This window comes from Embiotoca jacksoni, unplaced genomic scaffold, assembly GCF_022577435.1.
Source record: "Embiotoca jacksoni isolate LCO1_2020_lvr unplaced genomic scaffold, fEmbJac1.0.p SCAF_67, whole genome shotgun sequence".
NCBI lineage: Eukaryota > Metazoa > Chordata > Actinopteri > Embiotocidae > Embiotoca > Embiotoca jacksoni.
The window spans coordinates 705,392-714,958 of record NW_027185422.1 but is presented as its reverse complement, the minus strand read 5'-3'; the positions used below and the strand labels follow the sequence as shown (position 1 = coordinate 714,958).

General features: G+C 43.4%; 4 non-coding genes across 4 annotated transcripts; 2 read left to right on the top strand and 2 right to left on the bottom strand.

Annotated features, from left to right (window-relative positions):
- Positions 1-2,239: 2,239 nt before the first annotated feature.
- Positions 2,240-2,321, bottom strand: trnas-uga (transfer RNA serine (anticodon UGA)). The gene has a single exon. It is a non-coding gene; the product is annotated as a tRNA-Ser (tRNA).
- A 5,539-nt stretch (positions 2,322-7,860) lies between these two features.
- Positions 7,861-7,953, bottom strand: trnay-gua (transfer RNA tyrosine (anticodon GUA)). Its single transcript has 2 exons — positions 7,917-7,953; positions 7,861-7,896 (listed from the first exon to the last, which is right to left on the bottom strand). It is a non-coding gene; the product is annotated as a tRNA-Tyr (tRNA).
- Positions 7,954-8,144: 191 nt separating this feature from the next.
- trnay-gua (transfer RNA tyrosine (anticodon GUA)) lies at positions 8,145-8,237 on the top strand. The gene is made up of 2 exons: positions 8,145-8,181; positions 8,202-8,237. It is a non-coding gene; the product is annotated as a tRNA-Tyr (tRNA).
- Positions 8,238-8,415: 178 nt separating this feature from the next.
- Positions 8,416-8,507, top strand: trnay-gua (transfer RNA tyrosine (anticodon GUA)). The gene is given in 2 exon segments: positions 8,416-8,452; positions 8,472-8,507. It is a non-coding gene; the product is annotated as a tRNA-Tyr (tRNA).
- The last annotated feature ends 1,060 nt before the right edge of the window (positions 8,508-9,567 follow it).

Below are 9,567 nucleotides of genomic sequence, written 5' to 3'. Positions count from 1 at the left end.
GGACGAGCTGCAGACAGTTGTGAACCGATTTGTGAAGCGGAACCTCCTCAGGTGGGGAACATTGCATCACTGTTTATCCTCACAGTGTTGGCAAAAAGACGTGTAATTATTCAGGCGAGCCACACACGGAGAATTTGTCATTCTGGTCTCTGGAAATTATGCAAACAGCTTTTAATTCAAACGCATCATTTCCTTAAAAGAGAGCAAAGACTATAGAACAGCAGTGAAAGCTTACAGCAATTAACATCCTCTAAAAAGGATCTTTTTAGCAAGTTTGTTGCTTGGTTTTCTCTCTTAAAGATAAGAAGAGACAGCAGAGGTTGAGCAGGAGACTTTTACTGTGAAGTCAGACTGCAGAGAGACTTTTAATCATGACTCACAATTTATGATGAAAAGGTTTCAGGTGTAATTTGCAAACTTAATTATTTTTCAAGAATCCACATTTTTCAAATAATACCTTGCTTTCAGGGACACCTGAGTGTCTGAAGGGGTAAAACACATTCCTGTAACTAGTCGGGTGTGACGTGATAAATATATACATATATATATATATATATATATATATATATATATATATATATATTTCTAACCTTCCACAGTTTATCACAAATTATGCCAGTAAAATGGTCGTGACAGTTGTGAGTGATTCGGTCTTCATGCTGTATTTTAGAGGCGGGTCCGTGTTGCAGGTCTGCAGCTCTCCTCCCGACTGCGCTGCTTCGACTCCGTCTGTCTTGCCAGGTCGTGAGACGCCAGCGTGAGCGAGTCATATTTTTGGCAGCAGGACAGCAGCAGACAGCTGGCTGACAGCGGCACCGTGAGATGTTAACCTGCCCGGACACCTCTCTTTACCTCGGGCTTAACACGGCCGCTGAGCCGCGCCGCGGGCGGAGACGCACTCGTTCGCTCACAGTTGGTCCCTGAATGAACATCAGAGCGTTGGAAACGAGCTCGACAGCAGATCGGAGATGGAGCATTTCACACCTGCACTTTGGCATTTCTTTTCCCTCAGTGAAAAATACCGTTTGATATTTGATAGGAACTAGTCTAGTTGAAGGACGGACCAATCAAAGACCGGGTGATGAAGTAGAGGTCAAGTGTTTCTAAATGTAGTTTGCGGTGATGGTAGCGTTTCAGCGCATGTGGTGGTCAATGCCGATTGGTCAAAGCTGCTCCAATAGTTTTAGAATAACCAGAAGTCTACACCCGGCAGGATGGAAATGATTTCCAGACCCAGATATAGTCGCACATTGAACTTGGGTCAGTTCAAACCCGTCTACCTGCTCTGTGATTCGCTCGAATGTTGTGTGCAGCTGTGGTAGACTGATGATCTGCTGGCTCTACCTGCAGTCTGAACTGCTACTCAGTTTTGTTTTGTTTTTTGAAGGAGTTGCACACAAACCTTTTTAACGTCGTCGTTGCATGTTTCTGTTGTTTGCACCGAAACATCAAATCTCAGAGCAACACTTCTTGTTCTCCTCCTTTTGTTGTTCAATGGTCTTCAGCAAACGGTTTTTGGGTGCATTACTGCCCCCTTTTGGTGGCAGTAAAAACAAGGACAACTGTTTGATATCTATTTGACAATTAGAAAATCATGACCCATCCTTCATAGTTTTTTTACAGTGATGCTGTAAATATGTAAGTACATTCTCTTCTGCACTATAAAACACCATACAACTCATCTTATCTCATTCATTTACTTGATAATAAAAGATTATATGAGAGCATAACTGCAGACCGAATTGAATTCCTGTTACACTACATTTGCTTTTTTGTTAAATACCAACTGTTGGGGGTCTGCAACAAAACATCGTGTTTGTGTGTCAGATGTCTTCGTCTTCCTTCCTCTGCTGGCGGGTCAAAGGTTTCCAGACCTAAAAATAATACAGATCCACCGAGTGTTTAGTTTACAGTGGGAGGCTGCTTGTGGCGTTTTCTGTGTCCACTGGCTGACATTGCAGTATCACATGGAGCGAGTGGGAAGAGGAAGGATTTAACTTCCACTAAATAATTAGTCATCTTCCTCACAGTCTGTTTGCTTATTGAAACAGCGGAAGATCTTTGCCCTGTGATTCATCGGGAGCAATGGCCCTCACTGTTTAGTTGTGATCTCTAAAATACGAATGTTGTGAGTAACTATTCAACGGAAGCACTAAAACTGCCTCATTTGAAGAATTCAGAGTAAAACAAATCTGTGAAAAATTGCACACCTATAAATCTCGAGTAAATGAGGGACCTTCGCTGTGAGCAGGATTTGAACCTGCGAGGGGAGTCCCCATTGGATTTCAAGTCCAACGCCTTAACCACTCGGCCATCACAGCTCCTTCAGACCCACCCCCCCTCCCCCACCCCTCCCTGACCCCGAGCCCTCCCATCATCTACGTTCAGCTCTCACAGTTAAGGCCAACACTTATCTGATGTCCTCAGTGGGGAGGAGGATTTGTTTGTGCTGCTGAAGAACAGTCTGTGAGGTCAGACAGATAGAAATGATAGAAATAATTAATCTCAGGACTTCCAGTTCCACAAAAGTTTCTAATGTTGCATTTTATAAAATACCAGGATTGTTACAAAGGTTTTCTCTTCGTACAGTAACTGTTTACAAGGACACGAGCATCTCGGGTTCGTCTTTCATGGAGGTCTTTTTGTCTGATTTGGTTTTTCAAATGTGCAGATTTTGTGTTTCAGAAAACTGTTGTTCAAATACAGCTGATCCTGCTTTTGTGGATGCTGGATGCAGAAAGGTGAACAAATACAGATGACCATTCAGGAATTTAATTTCATTTGTAACCCATTCCCGTATCTGTATGGAGGTCATGGAGATAAAACTGTAAAAGTATGTCAAAGTATATCGGAAAACTAATGAAGGTCATTCTTTGGTATTTTAGCAGGTTTACCAGATTATTATTCTGACATTTGACACATATCAATAAAGTCTTTGCAGAGTTAGAGGTATCTATTTTATAGACATTCCAGGAAATTGTGATCTCATGAACACAAAAATTCACACAAATTCTAGCAATCTCAGCAGTATTTGTGGGAGCTTTCATTTTTGAAAGATTTCCGCCCTTTTTTTTCACGAGAAATGTCCTCCACAGAAGTTCTTCTGAATGTGTGGCAGCAAAAAGTCGACTTCCCAAACAAAACTTACTTTATTAACGTAAATAACTTCTCATCTACAGTCAACGAGGCTCTTCAACCTCTTGTCTTATGATTAAAACAAACCGCAAGCCGGCTGACCAGAAAAGTGACGGGTGGGTTGATGGGAATTCATCCATACTTCCAGTTGTAAAAGACAACACTTTGTTTTTGTGCCTGCGGTAGACTGATGTGCTGAATTAATGTTCAAATATTTAACTTCAAATGTTTTTTTATTATTATTACATGAAGAAATGACACGACTCTCAGGTATTAGTTTAGAATAAATCGGAAATGTTCTCCTTGACATGCAATTGTTTTGCTAATTTCCGCAATTTAAGCGCAACAAAAACTTAAAACTCCACAAATTACATGCTGCCACAAAATCAAGCATTTTGATCCCAACAACAACAACAACAACAACAACAACAAAACCTACATGCATAACTACTTATATTTTGCATGACGTTTGCCTTGACTGCAGCAGAGTGCAGTCAACAGTTCAGCCACGTTTCCATTAGTACTTATGATAATTCAATGTTACGTCGTTTTCGTTGATCCACATCATGTATCATCATCAGAAGTTGACTGCCAATTGGAAACTTGTTCATTAGTGCAAACACGGCTGTCCTCACATCTGTTTTATAGCTGAGCTCCTCCCCATGCAGCACTCGGCTCCTTCTTTAACAGTCAGTCACTGGAAAATATTATAATATTGATATCTTTACAGCGAAAGATGGAGTTTGTTCCGTTTTGCAGTCGGATCTCTCGGAGGTGAAGTGTCCTCCGTCCGCCTGACCCTTGGAATTCTGGGAAATGCATTTAGCATCACTCCAAGCGTAACAGCCGGTTCGAAACCGTCCCTGCAGTCAGTCATTGACTCCCCTCCTCGGATGGGAAACGACCCGTTCGCCCTGTAATTACATTAAGGACAGAATCTCCCAGAGTATTAGCTGAAATGAAGAGGAATGCGCGTCTCTCTGCGCGGCCACCCCGGCATTGTCTATATTTCTGAATGCCGTGTTTGTTTTTGATTGTTTTGTTTTTTTTCCCCGTAAACTAAAAAAAACAGTGTGGTTTCTCAGGGCCGAGGAGGAGCGGCGGCCGCGGGGCTGTGGGATCTCCGCTGCTGCTCATACAGATGTTTATCCCATCAACCAAACACAGATATAAGGTTTCATGAAAGGGAGGAAGACACATCAGCAGCAGCACAGCTGAACTTTGTGCAAAGTTTCATCCCACGAAAACAGATTTCTTAAAACTTTAAATGGATAAAAACCTATTTGTAATTCATTGACCTGATCAGGTTTCCTATATACATATATATATATACATATGTATGTATATATATATATGTATATATTGACAGCTGAATTTCATTTAGGAAACATCCTGGAATAAAAACCAAGTTGCACCTGCAGTGATTTAGTGGTCAATAAAACAGTCGGTAACCTTTTGCACAGAGGAAATGTAGCCGTCACCAGGAAATGACTGAACCTCAGTCGCATGGAAATATGAGACTAAACTGAAAGAAGTGTGTCAGCGCTTACTGGACTGAACGGTTTTAATTAGGATTTAGAAATATGCCAGCGTATATAAATAAAACACTTAAATGAAAATGTTTGATTGATTACTTCCTAAAACACATTAAAACATGAACTATTTCATTGGTAGTTTAACAAAATACCTGACATCGTCAACTATGAATTATTTTATGATTGACAGACTGAAGCTGAGCCATAGGTGGGCGGAGCCAGGCCATATTCAGATCTGCTCTAACTGACCAATCTCTATGAGTCGTAATTGTTTGCACCTGCCATCAGGGAACGATGGATTTACTCCGATTTTTTTTTATCTCAAAGCTGCTGAACTACAACATAAAGCAGAATGAATTGCAGCACTCGAGCACTTTGCCCTTTTGTATTTTGACGTAACTTCAGGTGATGATTAAAGGAAAGTAAGACGTGGTGTTTTGGAAATGCTCGCTGCCGTCTGGGACTTAATCCATATTTGCACACAGAGAGCACTTTTCACGTCACTCCCATATAATTACACCGCTAAGTGTTTCGGAGGGAGACACGGGAGGAGATGTGGGTGGTCCGCCGACTTCCTCGCTCCCTCCAGCACATCAGCCGGAGACGTGATTCACCGTCATTAGCATTCCACCGGGATGTGAGCGAGGAGCAGCCACGCTGTCTCCACGTCTGACCCCCCCGAACCCGCCGTTGGATTACAGAGAGGTCATCATCGCTTTCACTTTTGGCAGATTGGATGTTTTTTTTTAAAAGGTTTTATGTTAAAGAGTCAATTCAGTTTCATTTATATAGTGTAAAATCACCTAATACACTTTACAAACACACAATTAAATATAAAAAAATATTAAAAAAAAAAAAAGGGTGAAAGCAAAAACAAAGAAGAAAGTCGTTCAAATATCAATTTCAAAACAAAACAAGTTTACAACTGGGGACTTGTATTATGACCAATTAAATGTCACGTGACATGCACTAATTGTAAGATTTATCATAAAGCTACGTTTTAAGATTAGTTTTGAGACATTACTGCCCAATTCCCCAATTTTCATCTCTAATATTTCCATATTATTACCAGTAATCAAACTATTTATGAGACCTGGTGGTTTATTTATCCAAACTACAACTTTATGAGTTGAAACCACAAACTGGATATGAAAGAGTTCGTAGCTTCAGGTCTGTAAAATGGTTCTGATCCAGAAGTGTCTTCAGCTGCAATACCAGCGAGTGCCACTAGAGGTCGGCTCCAAAAAGCCTCCGGCTCCATAGACTCCCATTCAACTTCTCTCATCAAATCCAAAGTGAATAAAATGTGTCCATCAGTTATCTCGGTGTTGTTAGCTAAAGTCACTCCTTCTTATTAGTTTTCTGGAGGTCCATCTGAAAATAATCCCTCATTCATTAGAAAAGAAGATTCAAGAAGACCTGTTTTTGGGGGCGTGTCTGTTTGATTGACAGGTCTGTGGTGCAGTCAAGTTACAGCTATTGACGTAGTATCGTCAGGTTTCCAATCAGATCAGTCAGATCCCCCGCTGGCTCCTCCCCCAGCTCGTCCAAATATGGTCACTTCCTGCTCCAAACCGCTCCGAACTAGCAAAGATGGTGACGGACAGAATCTGAACTGGAGGATTCATAACGTTCACAAACCAACGTGTGACGTCACTGCTGGCTGCTGATTGGTTGAAACCTAATATCTACCTAAATATCAGATCGTCTGAAGTATGTATTGAATTAAAGTCACTTTTCCAACCAAATCTACTTATTCTGCTGTATTTAAACCTGCATGTGCTTCCTGGGTGGAGAACTCGGCCCATTTGGTGCTCAGAGCCTCCGTAATGCATTCAGTTTGCTAATTTACGTACCTCCGTCCTGTCTGGTTGGAATATGTTCATCGTGGAAGTTTCCATTTTAACCGTTGAGGTGAAGGAAAACGCAGCGTCGGCTTCGCTGACACTGACGTCCTCTTCATGACCTCCTCCCCAACGGGTGCTCGCCGTTCCTTCTAAAACATTTTCCCACCTTGTCACTCAGAATATACGCCATATAAATACTTGTGTGCCGGGTAGTCGTGCACGCCAGGCCGCTCTCGGGCCACTCGGTCCATCAGTGAGTTTCTCAGATGTATGAAGCCAAAGCACAAAATCAACGTCTGTCGTCCGTGATCATTTATAGCTCGTTGCTTGTACTATATATATCCTATATACAGGATTCTATATATCCAGTGGATGATCGGGGGATTTTAAGTTTTTGCGCCACTCATTATTAAGTCGCCGTAAAAAAAAAAAAGCATCGTCTTAATTGTTCACATGTAATGCACAGAGTGTATGTTGGGCTACCTCGGCCCAGATGCTTTAGCCCGGAGCCATATTGACTCCTGCCTGACTGGCGGTTAGCATGGCCGCAGGCGATATTCACACCAGTTCACGCCTGATGCCTGCACAGAGACATCAGTCTGAGAAGTCAGGCTTCACTTCTGATTGGTTGAGACCGGGGGCCAAAAACTCCAACGAGGCTCTCGGGGGACCCGCGAGGCCATGTTGTGATACCGGGCTCGTGCTTTCAATAACCTTACCTGCTCCTTCCTTCTGAATACTGATTTCATATTGATTGATTTAAATCCTCGGCTGCAGTCCTCGACAACTCCGACCGTTTTGGTTTTCTGTTATAAAACAATGTACGTGGAATATAACGATGTATGCAGAGTGGCGCGTTCTGCATTTATAGAAAATATTCAAATGGAAAAAACACTTCATTGAAATGCAAATTCAAATTTTATTCAACTTCAGTCGATAGAAACTATAGTAAAATATAATATATCTGACATGCCGAATGGTCAAAGACCGATATGTCGACATTCTTTGAGCAGTGTGAATGTAAATGTGTCCCGAGGCTCACTGAAGGACCGCCTCCTTCTGACGTCCTCTGAAGAAACATAAAAACAGACTGTCTACCTGATGCTGGTTTCATCAGAGACTCCACTGGGTTTAGTTCAGTCAACACCCATCAGACCCACAGCTGTGGAAGAGGCACCCCCCCTCACACAGTTCATTGGCCCACCGTGGCGCAGGGCCAGACCCTCTCACGTCTCATTAAGTTGAAAGCCTTTTGCTTTCGACTCCTCTCGTCGCATATCTACGCTTTCTCGTGTTTATTTACACGATGTCCTGTACGACAACCTTTCCCAACAAAATGCTCCTCCTTCGAGCCGGATTTGAACCAGCGACCTAAGGATGTCTGTAACCGTGTACTCTCCTACAGTCCTCCGCTCTACCAACTGAGCTATCGAAGGATCTCTGCCACTGAGCTCCACTGTGCATAGCGGATGTTGATCATCTCCATGGTAACAGGGTAATGTTTATGTCATGAATCATTTATGCTAATCATTCTTCCTGCTCCGAGTCGGATTCGAACCTGCGACCCGAGGTCGTCCGGGGCTGTTGGTCACGTAGCGTCGGCACAGTGAGGGGTGTGTGCCGGACCCCTTCGATAGCTCAGTTGGTAGAGCGGAGGACTGTAGGACAGTACACAGTTACAGACATCCTTAGGTCGCTGGTTCAAATCCGGCTCGAAGGAGGAGCATTTTGGTGTCAGAGCGGTTGTAAATCAAACCGACAGGTTTTTCCAGTTCGTCAGTGAAAGTGCTGAATGACTGATTATCGACTGGAAACACTGAAAATCAATCGCATCCTTTGAGGCAGTCCAAGAATACTGTTGACCAGCGCTCTGTCCGGTGGACGGTGTGTGTCCAACACCTTCGATAGCTCAGTTGGTAGAGCGGAGGACTGTAGGAGAGTACATGTTACAGACATCCTTAGGTCGCTGGTTCAAATCCGGCTCGAAGGAGGAGTGTTTTGTGAGAGCGGGATGTTTGAGTGACAGAAAGAAAAACCCGGAGTTGTTTTAGTGTTTTAGTGTTTCAGCGTTTAGCGTCTCCTCTTTGGCTAAAATCTGATTTTCTTCTCTTGTTTCCTGCAGCGTTGCTCTGCTGCTCTACATTCGTGTCCTTTGCCCTCCTCATGCAAAGCTTCCATGTCTCGGCTTGACTCCCCCCCCCCCCCCCCCCCCCCCCCCACCACCACCACCACCACCACCACCAACCCCCTCCCAAGGAATCACAGCCCAGCTGTTGACTAATAGTTCACATTCAGCACTAAGAAAACATCATGTCACCACTCCTTGTGTCCAGAGTGTGGGTGGTGGGACGGGGGAGGAGGGGGGGTCGGCTGAGTAAATAGGATGGGGGAGTGTAGGTGGAGGGTGGGGGGGTGGAGTTGTTGCATTGTGTTGTTTGACTGACAGTGGGACAGCGAAGGGGGGGGGGGGGGGGGCGGGTGGTCCTGACCCAGAGACAATGCCTGAGAACATGCTGAGCCCCCTTTTGTGCGTCCGGGTGGGAAACCCCTTAAAAACCGCCGTCGGCAGCACGATTCGTGGCGTCATCGTGACTTCGGAGGAAACGCGGCACGGACCGAGATGTCGTGTTGTCGTTGGTCGGAGACGCTCACGAAAATCAGCTTTTCAAGAAAGTTCACGCGTGTGGCTGCCTGCAACGGACAGAAATGGTTTCTGTTTACAATGTGGAGAAAATTATAAATTAAAAGTTAAGGATCCTATTCTGCAGCTCGGTAGCATGTTTATTGTAAAGGCGCCAATTAAGATGCGCATTTTCATGCAAAAATAATTTATATTTAGACGTGCAGAACACAGACCAGTCTGGAAAATAAGGAAATAATCAACATTACAGATGCATAAAGAAAAGTTTGTGCAACATTTATGCCAACCTCAGCATTTACAGAGTGAAGATTAAATGACGGGATACAGAAATGAAATTTAAAGGTTTTTGGACAAAGTCAACTCAGTTTTCTTTAAATGTTGTTAAATGATCTCTTTCATTGAACTAACA